Genomic DNA, 14,120 nt, shown 5'->3' with positions numbered 1-14,120 from the left:
GGTGATAATTTATTTTCATAAAAAGCAAAAGAAACAAACTGTCTTCTGAAGACACTGAAATGCTCACTTGAGATCTCTACTTGGCAAACATGTTTCACCATAAATAATGCAGACGTCGATTCTCCCAGTATTGTCAAAGACGTCTTAAGCCTGAAGCGAGGCTAAAAACATGGTGGAGTGTTTTCCCTTTCTTAATATGCTTTCACATTATTGTAGAAAAAAATAATATTTTTTGTCCATAAAGAATTAAGTTGGACAAATGACATGAATCAATCAATTAACTAAGCATCAAATCCAAATAAATTGAACTAAACTATACCTATCTTTTACAGATGGGTGATAAAAGATGGCTTGTGAGCATCCATCAGAAAGGACAAACACTGAAATGAACCACAGTGAACTTCTCAGCGGAGTCCTTAACTTTGAGGTAGCTATATATATACCGATCTTAATTGAATCATTTTCTCCAAGGCATGCTGGTGACTTTGGTCATTATTAAATCTAGAGCTATGAAATTGCCAGGAAGCTTGAAACTAAAGTAGCTCAGGATGATAAGGTTAACAATTGTATTTAATTTGAGGGGCTTAATTAATCAAAGATATTTCAGCCAGATTAATCATAGATAAAACTATGAAAGATGAAAACTTTTGAGGATTTAATATCTCTTTGAACGAAGATAATGTTTCCCTCTCAACTCCTTTTTGTGTTCTTTTTCTTTGGTTTCTCCGGTGAATCCTCAGCTCCCATTCTTCTCTAGCCTTCTTTTTTTTTAATTTATATTCTAAATTAACAAAAAAGATTGTGAAAAAAAGAAACACGAATGGAACACATGTTAGCCACTTAACTATTTTAAGTAAAAACATTGAAATCTCCGGTTGAACACGTGTTCCACCCCAACTATTTGAAGCAAGATGAATAAAAATATCCTATTTGAGAACCATAACCTTTTCATCCTTCTGTTTATGAGAATTTCTTCGATTTTTTTGAAATAATTTGTATAGATGTTGTCGCGTTGCTGAAGCGATAGCAACATGAGAAGTTAATTTTACAAAACAGATTATTCTGAACCATATGAAAGCTACCAACATACAGTTAAAACAATATAAGTTAGCAGCAATGGAATGAGTTACAATTTACCTTTTTTCATCATATTCAGCAGAGCTTAAAATTCGCACAATCAAAAAGAAACTACTTTGCTACTGTTGCAAATCTGTGTTATGAAAATAAGAAATTACTGGTTGTAATAAATCAGTCAGAAACACGAAGTAACCGAGATTTTTAGAACCAGTAAATACGATGAACAAAAATTTATTTGTAAAAAATAATTGAATCTGTAAAACTTACCAGAATCTGGAATACTCTTTTTGATAATTTAGGAAGAAAATCAAGTCCACTGAATTCACAGTGACCCCTTAAGGAATTTATTCCCCTCTAGTATCCGAGGTTTGATTTGGAATATAACCTCCTAGGGTAAAATGATCTTAATCAGTAGAGTATAGATACCAAAAACTCTACTGTCAGCGAATAAATCCACAGCAGGAAAGTACACGAAGAAATATGTGTTTTTTAAGAAGAAGGAAGATCAGAAAATTCGTTAGTAAATTATTCTGAAGACTGAATGATATTTATAGGGAAGAAGAATATATTCTGAAAGGTTGCAACCCTTTCAGAATTGACACGACCATTAATGAAAGGTTGCAAACTTTCAAATGGTATTGACTGTTCCTGAAAGTTTCAACCTTTCAGAACAATCATGGCGGGAATGTTTAAATATAACGGAATTTAAAACGGGTCACGCGCACGGATCCGAGTCGGGTCGGGTTAACTAAAAAGTTGAAAACATTTCGGTTAGCTTTTGTTATCAACTAATTAATTGAAAATAATTTTTGGCCATTAAATTAATTAAATAATTAATTAAAATAAATTTGTCCAAAAAATTATCTCTCGATCGATCATTTGCCAAAGCCAAAGCTGAAGCCGAAGCGAGCGAGCGACGACGACGACGACGCGAGGGGGGTCCCTTTTTCCAACCCTTTTAACAATTAATAGGATTGTTTATTTATTTAAACTCTCCTATTTTCATTTCCATTACTGATGAGGGACTATTGCCTTTTTCATTAAAGCATTAGAGGACTTTTCAAGTTCCCAACCTTTCAAGTTCTAAACTTTTCAAATTCCTCTCCTTCCCTCTATTTACCATCAATTCTTGCTACATACCCAACAATCCCCCACATTGATGGGGAATATTTATAACATAGGAATGCACGGACAATTGTGTACTTTACAAGCAAGGATTAATTGCATCTGGATAAGTAGATTTTCCCTTGGACTTTCCGTAGTGAAAATATGTTGGATATACTCAGTCAATTGGTAGATGTGATATCTTTGAACCGTCAAACTTTGGTGTATACCTAGACAACCATATGTCACACAATTAACCCTTTACTGTTTATGATTCTTACAGTTGTGTTCGTTTCAGCCATGAACACCTCCTGGTTTCATGAGTGTATAGAGAATAGGCTTTTGACATAAAATTCTCTTTGAAGCGGCTTCCATTTCACACTCACATAGGTGATTTCTAATTGTGTCATCTCGTAGATACACTATTTGGTCAAATCTACCAAACTAGCAAATCATTAAAAACTTTAAGCTTTATTACCTCATTAACAAGCCTTAGAGTCTTAACCTTTTCCTGAACATTGTCTTCATCATGAGAATGGATTGATTTAATTGACAATGTCGAACCGTCAGCCACAACTTTGTTTTTCTCCTTGAATCTAGCTCTTGGGATCTCCAGTTTGCTAGATAGAGTTACCGTCATGCTGACTTGTCCTAAGCCGTAAACCCATTCCCTTAGATGATCTTTCAACTGCCTCTCTCAGTAGGCCTTTCGTTAGTGGATCTGACACATTGGCGCTTGACTTTACATAGTCAATTGTGATAATTCCACTAGAGAGCAGTTGTCTTATGGTGTTATGTCTACGTCGTATATGACGTGACTTCCCGTTGTACATAACGCTCCCTGCCCTACCTATTGTTGCTTGACTATCGCAATGTATGCAAATTGGTCCAACAGGTTTGGGCCAGAATGGAATATCCTCTAGGAAATTCCAAAGCCATTCCACTTCTTCACCAGCCTTATCCAAAGCAATGAATTCAGATTCCATTGTGGAGAGAGCAATACATGTCTTTTTGGAAGATTTCCAAGAGACAGCTCCTCCACCAAGTATGAATGCATAACCACTCATGGATTTTACATCATTTGACCCGGTGATCCAATTTGCATCACTATATCCTTCAATCACAACATGATATTTATTATAATGCAAAGTATAATGTTGTGTCCAGTTTAGATAACCCAACACACGTTTCATAGCCATCCAGTGAGTTTGATTCGGATTACTAGTGTACTGACTCAGTTTACTAATAGTACATGCTATATCTGGTCGCGTGCAATTCATAATATACATCAAACTTCCCAATACTTTCGCATATTCCGATTGAGAGTCACTTTGACCTTCATTCTTTTTAAATGTACAACTTAAATCAATTAGAGTTTTGACTACATTGAAATTCAAGTAATTGAACTTATCCAATACTTTTTCAATATAATGAGATTGAGATAATGCTAGTCCCTGGGGAGTTTTGATAATCCTGACCCCTAAGATCAAATCAGCAACTCCTAAGTCTTTCATATCGAACTTGCTAGACAACATGCGCTTAGTAGCATTTATATCGTCAATTTCTTTACTCATTATTAAATGTCATCAACTTACAAACAAACAATGACTTCATGATTCATAACGTTTTTAATGTAAACACATTTATCACACTCGTTAATCTTGAATCCGTTTGCCAACATTATTTGATCAAATTTAGCATTCCATTGTTTGGGTGCTTGCTTGAGTCCACAAAGTGACTTCACAAGTCTGCACACTTTCTTTTCTTTACCAGGAACTATAAACCCTTCAGGTTGTTCCATGTAAATTTCTACCTCTAACTCTCCATTTAAGAAGGTTGTCTTTACATCCATTTGGTGAATTTTAAGATCATGCCCTGCTGCTAGTGCTATTAACATCCTAATTAATGTTATCCTTGTTACTGGAGAGTATGTGTCAAAGTAGTCCAGACCTTCCTTTTGTCTGTACCCTTTGACTACCAGTCTAGCCTTATATTTTTCAACAGTCCCATCAGGTTTCATTTTCCTTTTAAAGATCCATTTTGATCCTACAGGTTTATTTCCTGGAGGAAGATCACTCAATTCCCAAGTGTGATTGCTTAAAATTGATTCAATCTCACTATTGACTGCTTCTTTCCAATAAGTTGACTCTGACGAAGACATAGCTGCTTTAAATGTTTGAGGCTCATTTTCAAGCAATAGTGTTATAAAATCTGGTCCGAACGAAACAGATTTTCGTTGTCGAGTACTTCGTCTAGGTTCCTCACTAGTTAGAATATTTTCCATTGATTCTTCTCGTGGTCCTTTAGGTCTTTTACTTGTTGACTCACTTTCAGTTTTATACGGATAATTGTTTTCAGAAAACTCTGCATTATCTGATTCAATCATCGTATTAACATGAATCTAAGGATTATCAGATTTGTGAACCAAAAATCGACAGGCTTTACTATTCACAGCATACCCAATAAAGACACGATCTATTGTTTTGGGTCCAATTTTAACCCTCTTAGGTAAAGGAACCTCTACCTTGGCTAAACACCCCCACAGTTTGAAATATTTCAAGTTGGGTTTTCTTCCTTTCCACAACTCATATGGAATTGATTGTGTTTTTTGATGGGGTACTCTATTGAGTATTTTATTAGCTGTAAGGATGGCTTCCCCCCAAAGATTTCGCGGTGAACCAGAATTGATCATTAAGGCATTCATCATTTCCTTTAATGTTCTGTTCTTCCGTTCTGTCAAACCATTTGACTGTGGTGTATAAGGTGCAGTAGTTTGATGAATAATACCATATTCCAAACATATCTCTGCAAAAGGAGATTCATATTTTCCACCCCTATCACTCTGAATCATTTTTATCTTTAGATTCAATTGGTTTTCCACTTCATTTTTGTATTGATTAAATGCATCAATTGCTTCATCCTTACTCTTAAGCAAATATACATAACAAAATCGAGTGCAGTCATCCAATAAAAGTTATAAAATACTTTTTTCCACCACGAGATGGTGTTGACTTCATATCACATATATCTGTGTGAATTAAGTCTAAAGTTTTAGAATTTCTTTCAACAGACTTGTAAGGATGTTTAACAAACTTACTTTCCACACAAATTTCACATTTTGACTTATCACATTTAAAATCAGGCAATACTTCTAGATTAACCAATTTTCGCTAGGCTTTTAGTTTGAAACGGGCATGCCATAAATCACTTAACTCCAATAAGTAAACAGAAGCAAAATTTTTATTAATACTGTCAATAACCATTACATTTAGTTTGAAAAGACCCTCATTGAGGTAGCCCTTTCCTATGAACATTTCATTCTTACTTATTACAGCTTTATCACTAACTAGGACACACTTAAACCCGTTCTTAACGAGTAGTGCAGCAGAAACTAAGTTCTTCCTAATAGTAGGGACATGCAGAACATTGTTTAAAGTCAACACTTTTCCGGATGTCATTTTCAACAATACTTTCCCAGTTCCTGCAATCCTTGTTGTTACTGTGTTTCCCATGATTAAATATTCATCGTACTCAGCAGGAGTGTACGTTGCAAAGGCTTCTTTTGCAGAGCAAATATGTCTAGTGGCACCTGAGTCGACAAACCACTCCTTGGGATTTCCAACTAAATTACACTCCGATATCATTGCACACAAGTCATCTGCATCTTCAATCTTTTCCATGATGTTTGCTTGACTTTTGCCTTTGACTTTGTTTTTGTTCTTTCTTGGAGCATGACAATAAGAGGATCTATGACCAGCCTTGCCACAATTATAACAGTTGCCTTTGAATTTCTTCTTGGCCTGTTCTGACTTCTGCCCGTTGAACTTCTTTATCTTTTTGTCTTTTGTAGGAGCTTCTTCAACAATATTAACTCCAATGATTATTGAACTCTTACGCGACTTCTTTTCGGCATTTCTATTATCTTCCTCAATCTTGAGCCGAATCACAAGATCTGCAAGCTTCATTTCTTTACGCTTGTGCTTTAGATAATTCTTGAAATCATTCCACGAAGGAGGCAACTTCTCGATCATTGCAACCACTTGAAAAGCTTCATTTACTACCATATCGTCAGCAATCAAATCATGGAAAATAAGTTGAAGTTCTTGCACTTGTGATCCAACAGTTTTACTATCTACCATTTTATAGTCTAAAAACTTTGCGACCACAAACTTTTTCAAGCATGCATCTTCTGTCTTATATTTCTTCTCAAGTGCATTCCACAACTCTTTTGAAGTTGTTATTGCACTATATACATTATATAAGTTATCCTCTAAAGCACTCAAAATGTAAACAAAATTGATACAATATAAGTAAGCAATAAACTATAATTGGAGACTTAAAGGAGTATAAAATCACAAAGATTTTTGTCTCCACTAGAAACACAGATTTATTTAATTTCCTTAACATTGTTGCCAATCTGTGTTATGAAAACCAGAAATTACTGGTTGTAATAAATCAGTCAGAAACACGAAGTAACTGAGATTTTTAGAACCAGTAAATAAGATGAACAGAAATTTATTTGTAAAAAATAATTGAATCTGTAAAACTTACCAGAATATAGAATACTCTTTTTGATAATTTAGGAAGAAAATCAAGTCCACTGAATTCATAGTGTCCCCTTGCGGAAATTATTCCCTTCTAGTATCCGAGGTTTGATTTGGAATATAACCTCCCAGGGTAAAATGATCTTAATCAGTAGAGTATAGATACCAAAAACTCTACTGTCAGTGAATCAATCCACAGCAGGAAAGTACACGAAGAAATATGTGTTTTTTAAGAAGAAGGAAGATCAGAAAATTTGTTAGTAAATATTCTGAAGATTGAATGGTATTTATAGGCAAGAAGAATATATTCTGAATGGTTGCAACCCTTTCAGAATTGACACGACCATTAATGAAAGGTTGCAAACTTTCAAATGGTATTGACTGTTCTTGAAAGTTGCAACCTTTCAGAACAGTCATGGCGGAAATGTTTAAATATAACAGAATTTAAAACGGGTCACGTGCGCGGATCCGAGTCGGGTCGGGTTAACTAAAAAGTTGAAAACATTTCGGTTAGCTTCTGTTATCAACTAATTAATTGAAAAAAATTTTGGCCATTAAATTAATTAAATAAATAATTAAAATAAATTTGTCCAAAATATTATCTCTCGATCGATCATTTGCCAAAGCCAAAGCTGAAGCCGAAGCAAGCGACGACGATAACGGGGCGAGGGGGGTCCCTCTTTCCAACCCTTTTAACAATTAATAGGATTGTTTATTTATTTAAACTCTCCTATTTTCATTTCCATTACCGATGAGGGACTATTGCCTTTTTCATTAAAGCATTAGAGGACTTTTCAAGTTCCCAACCTTTCAAGTTTTAAACTTTTCAAATTCCTCTCCTTCCCTCTATTTCCCATCAATTCTTGCTACATACCCAACAGCTACCATAGTGCTTGTCCTATATATAGATATTAATAGCTTTAACGAAACTAATGCATAATCTTTAAATCAGCAAGGAAATTAATCATTAGGAGTAATGCCAGAAGCCTAGAAGCCAATTCTCTCCTTCCTAACAGAATTTTCATTAATGTTAATATTTTCAAAATTCTAATTAGCAACGTATTTTTCTTGCATAAAGTTGCACTTCAAAGATTTGATGCACATATTATATCAAAATAGAACATCTGAATGTAAAACAAATCTTGTTTATATAGAAAAGTAAATGGTCATGACATATAAAGGACTACCAAATTAATGTCGAGAGATATAAGAGTTAGAGAATGTGATAGTACACAACATTCTGCACTCACAAGAGAGGTTCAGATTACCTCTAAAAGTCAAATAGGAAATCATTTTAGTACTCTTAGCATGCACTCCGAAGAATTGCTTAACACTGGCCACAAAAGAAATTAATTATTAACCCTTGTCATCTGCCAATTTACGTTACAAAGAAAATATTACAAGTAATTGTACATCATATATAAGCAAACAAATGAATAACCATAATTTACTGTCACTTGGTGAACGACTATTTCGATTCACTCAGAGAGCATGATTTTGCTTTCATATTTATACCACAATAGAATAATGACAGTCAAAATGCTAGCAAGTACATAAGTAGTTAAGTACAACCTCACAAGAAGCTAAAAGTAATAGAAAATTGAGATTTTATCGCTCAACAATGCAAATAAAGTCTTAATTGTTTAACTAAAGAAATCAAACACGCATAAAATCTCTTCCTATACTGACAGGAAGATGTCCAAAGATGAAGTATACACTATTTTCTAAAAATGAAGTGAGTGAAATAACTTAATGAAATTTAATTTATAACTCTAGTACTGCCTCCAAATTAAGTTTTGAGAGAGTCTTCACCTTAATATTTAGAGAGAAGTGCAAAATCTATGTTAGTGTAGATAGTAATAGCAATAAGAAGAAGTCTTATTTAACAAGTTATTCTTCAACTTTTGGGGTTTAACCCTTCCCTTTGTGTTGTTAACTTCGTGAAAAGTAATTTGTCCATGTGAAGAACATGTTATATATGTACTTCGTATCAATGGACCATTATATTCCTTCAAAGGTAAATAAATTTATCGATAATGATTTCCAAAGGAAAGGAAATCACTAAACTCTTACTTTACGTGGTTTTTTTCACCTTCAGACTCAATTAGATGATACATGGATTTTACACACAAGAATAGGCCACAACTTGAAGTAAGAAATTGCCTTATTTTAACAATTTCATATGGGGAATATAGAAGCAAAAATTTTGAACCTCACTATATATGTTTTCTGTCATTCAATGTTTTACTTATAATATGTAGTTATTACACTCGAGAAGGATCATATATCCTAAGCTCTAATTGGTGCCTTGTCTACCCAGTACTTAACATCTCTAGAATCTTATGCTAATTATTGAAGTAATTCTCAAGAACCTAAAATGACACAACACTTTCACTAACATCGCAATGCAAATCCTAGTAGACTAAATCATTCAAAGAACAAGTATTACACTATTTGATTTCACATTCTCTTATTATCCTCTAAGGCATTGGGAGTTCTAGAACAACATAAAAGCATTAGAGAATCATAATGATAATACCACACATATATTCATCATAAATATAATCATTATAAGAAAATGGTATTATAGATGAGAATCTTGAAGAACACTCGTGAACGCAGAAAAAATACAAAAAAAGATACAGTTAACTCAAGCATATCATCAAACACTTTAGGAGAAACAAAGCACAAGTTGTTTGAGAGCAAACTTCTTAAGAAGAAAAGAAAATTAAAATATGAAACAAAATATGCATGTCGAGGAAAGATAACAGAGGAAAATTTCACAAAAAGAAATTACAAACATATCAGAGATAAGATCGAATTGGAGAGCTTACTCGTGAATAAATTAAGAACGAACAAATGAATAAATGAAAGGAAATAAAATTTCACAAAACACAAGAAATTACAAACGTATCAGAGAAAGGTAAAATTGGAGGGCTTACCAATGAACAACAAAAAAAACATAGAGAGATACACTATCTAAGAAAGCATCCCAATTGTTTTTGAAGATGCATACACTATGGAAACATATACACAAAGAAAAAATCATCAAAAGATCAGATCCAAACCTAAAACTAAGAAACAATATGCTAATTACGTGGAAATTTCAATCCAATTTGTGAAACTTCTAGTTTAAACCCATGCAAAACTAAAATAAAAAATTCATTCAAAGAAACTCCATAAAAAAGCTTGAATGAGACAATTCAAATAGAGGAGAAAGAAGTAAAGCCAAACTTGAAAAAATAGAACAAGTAAAGGAACTTACCATGACCTTTGATGCCTTTTATCCAACTTCATGAGTGAACTTACAGAGAGCTTGAAGCTCCTCCAAAGAAAATAGACTTTCGAGGAAATCTTGGTTAAGGTGTAGGAAGAGAGAGTAATGGAAAGACACATGCTTCAAACTACCTACACGTGGACAACCTACTATAGCAAAGCTTAAATAAATAGTACAATTCAAACGCCATGAGATACAATTATGAACTGCAGTGTTATTTCTTTTCTTGTTGGCTTATATATATATATATATATATATATATATATATATATACTAGATAGACTTGGTCGGTGCTTAGTACGGGCCCAACATCAGAGGAGTTTTGTATTTTCAGTCGTCGGTAGAAAACTCCAATTTTAAGTTTATTCAGAAAATCATGAAATATTTTCTTTCCTAAATTAGATATATGATGGAATTTCAAAGATATGAATACTAACAATGCAAATATGCATGACAACGTAAGGTCATTCCTCTATAGGTTCAATAATCTTCAACAATACATATTAAGTAACAATATCTCTATTTGGAATGCCTCCTCTTAATAAAATCGCTTAAACAAAATACTAAACCTACCAACTTTTAAATTTTCCACGTGGGACCAATACGATAACTAACACTAATAAAAATAGTCATCCAAAAGATCTTTGAGAGAATTAAACTCCAAGCAATAAAAGGATAGGTGATACATTCTTTTTTCCAGAAATGTTGAGACCAAAAACTAACAATAAAATTTCACAAAAAGCCCTCCAAGAGAATTGAGCTCCAAGAAGAGAAGTCACCACACCAACAAAGGATAGGTCGTACACTCTTTTTTTCAAAAGAAAGGTCACATTTGTATATCAACTGAAAAATTAACTCATGAATAGACAAAATTAATGTAACCAAAATGTGAATGTATAACTATGGACTTCAAATAATTAAGAACTTCAACGTCATCTAGGTACACTTATAGTTGAATCGAGCAAAATAGACAAAATTAATGTAACCAAAATGTGAACGTATAGCTATGGACTTCAAGTAATTAAGAACTTCAGTGTCATCTAGGTAAACTTATAGTTGAATCCAGCAGAATTTTCAAACAACTCGTACATCATTGTGCCACAAAAATATTCTAGTGCTATTATCAATCAAATATTTTGAATCAAATATCAAGAAGCTATGAATAAGAATGCTCTCACAGTTCATACTCTAGGCATGAGCATTAGGCCCTTGAGTTATTTGCAAAGAAGTTGATGAAGTTTCAGGTCCAACCTAATCAGTTCACATTCAGTAGTTGCCCATCTGTTTGTGCTAGTATAGCATAACTCAAGCATGATAAGCAAATATATGCATTTGTGGTGAATGCTGGTTTTAGACCTAATATAATTGTTGTGATTTCTCTCATCGATATGTATTCAAAATGTGGAAGTTTAGAAGTTGCAAGGAGGGTTTTTGATACAGCAGATAACAAGCATGATGCAGTATTATGGAATACTAATTACGTTGCTTGCATTAGCACAAGCGCACAACCTGGCATGAATGAAGAGGCAATTTAAATGTTCTTTAAGATGGTGAAGTACAACCAAAAAATATTCTTCATGTATAGATGATAATAGAATAACTTCCACTTCCTGCAATTCCCTGGTGAGGAGGCACAACGTTAAGGTGATTAAATTTGTTGTTTTAGTTCCTACCAAGTAGTTGCACTACAACTTTTGATACCTGAAATATCCGTTTAAGTAATTCATATAAACATCTCTCGCGGGAATTAGAAGCCAAAGCATTGTGTCAAAGCTAAATCCTTTGATGTTGAACAGAAATTAATAAGCAAAGAAATCCATATATGCAAATCTGTATCTACCACATACTAAATAGTCACCATGAGGCATGAAGAACATTACCTTCATTCAAACATAGTAGCAAAACACCCTTTTCTTGTCCGTAATTATGATTCCACTACCCCAATCAAGTAATCTTTTCTTGGAATCATATTTCAGCTCCTCTCTCAACTGTGATGGCCTATGAGAAGAAATATAAATAGTGTTACCTTCTTTATTCAACAAGATGCTCTAGATCTTCATCATCAAATTTATTCGTTTGTTTCCCTTCTAGTTTAAGATGATTCTCACTATGTTGTATGGTTCAAACTAATTACTTCTTTGCTCATCTTGAAAACAATATTACCCTATGGCAGATGTGAAATCAGTCAATATACAAATCATAAGCTTTAGAGAAACAACTTTAAGAAAAAACAAATATAACATTCACTGTTTACTATTGGAGATTTTGGCACTTCTCACAATAGCCTAGATGAAAGGGAATGAAACACTTCCTTGCCAATGGAAGAAAAAACGTGATTTCCTTTCCTTTGAAAGAAAACGGATACATGTTACAATATACAATTCACTGTATAAAACTGTCAAGACTCAAAAATTGATAAATTTAATAATATTTTTGACGATATAACACAGGTGCAACACCATTTTGGTGCGAGGACCCAATCAACATAAGTTGGGTCATGTATATGACACAATCAAAACCATAAATTTCAAAATTACCTTCATCAGTTTATGGATACAGTTTCTTGGTACTTTACTTTTTTTTAACCAATGATAGGAGACTTGTATCTTTCTATGCCCAGTTGACAATTATTTATTGGGGAAAGGTAACAATAGCATAAATAACTATTCAGATACAGTTATGCATGAATGATCTCCTGACAATTGAGATTTGGAAGGGGGAATAGCCCTCTTTGAAACAAATAAATTGATTTATTAACATCGGCACTGTTAGCAATGGAGTTATGGTAATTAGTCTGTAGACATAACATTTTATATGAGTTCAAGATAAAGTACAATCAGATTATGAACTTGCAATGCTTGACAAACAAAAATCCCTTCATAGTTAAGGAATGCCAACTCGGCCTCTTTTATTTAATCGAAGGCTATCTGCAAGAATGTAATACTTTGGAGAGAACCAAAAACACAAAAATTTGGTTTTTATGTCAACCCTTTGTTTAGGGGAATTGAGACTAAAGAATGGTTTGGTCAACAAACATCCATCTCCAAATTCGATAATATAGCTTGATCGTATACTTCATTACAACTATATGATTCAGAGTTATTCAGAGTATCATTCATATTTGATTCCTTTGACTTTCATACTTGAGTTGTTACTCTACATATTAGTTGCACAGTTCCCTCTATAACATTTTGGAACAATCATTTGAGTATCAAAAAGTAATCCAAGTTTCTTTCTTACTATTATTAATCAGTTTACTTTAAAATATAGATAATTTTATAAGTCATGCAAACATATAAAACATAGATCAATAGAAAACCAACAGAAAATGTAAGAAAAAGGAAAATCATGCTTACAGCAACGATATGTTGATGCATTAACAGAAACAACCTTAGAGGTAAACAGCTTCCCAGAAAAGTAGCCAAGTCTTCATATTCTTCAGGTAGGTTATGAGTTTAATAGCCAAATTCCTGTGCTTGTACATTCTACTATGTCATATTGACGCTCCATTACATAGAGTAAAAGGTAGCTAGAGGTGCAAAACACAGAGAGTTCACCATTAAAACAACAGATTTCGTTATTTATACGAAGTTTGACAACATTGAAATCTATAAATAATAAGCGAAGCTAAAACATGAGCAAATAAAAAGAAATATCCAAGGAATAGCAAATAGCTCAATACAAGTTTACATGAGAAGTGGTACAATTCACCAATGAGGTAATGTGACAACACCAAGTCTATTGTACAATTCCCAACATTCAAGGAATTTAAAGAGTATACAAACTTCAATTTTTTCTTAATAATGTAAACAAAATATAATTTTTCTAGCTAAGACATTTTTTTAAACAAGTGGTGAATGTCAAATATCCTTCAATAGAAAAACCATATATGCTTATTCTACTAAATCTCGCAACTGAATATGTTTGAAGTTCGAACAAGTGATTGCATGCTTAGTCTCCTAGTGTGATAGGTCGATGAACTTGTTACAAAAAGAAAAACACTTCAAGCGCAATTACTTGTTTGAAAGGCAGAAGAATCGAATGAAAAAGAAAGGAGTGAAGGAATGGGAAATTGTCAAAGATGATGTTTGTTGACAGAACAATGGGCTGAATAGCGA

The sequence above is a fragment of the Solanum lycopersicum genome, chromosome 12, assembly GCF_036512215.1.
Source record: "Solanum lycopersicum chromosome 12, SLM_r2.1".
NCBI lineage: Eukaryota > Viridiplantae > Streptophyta > Magnoliopsida > Solanales > Solanaceae > Solanum > Solanum lycopersicum.
This window is presented reverse-complemented; position numbering follows the sequence as displayed.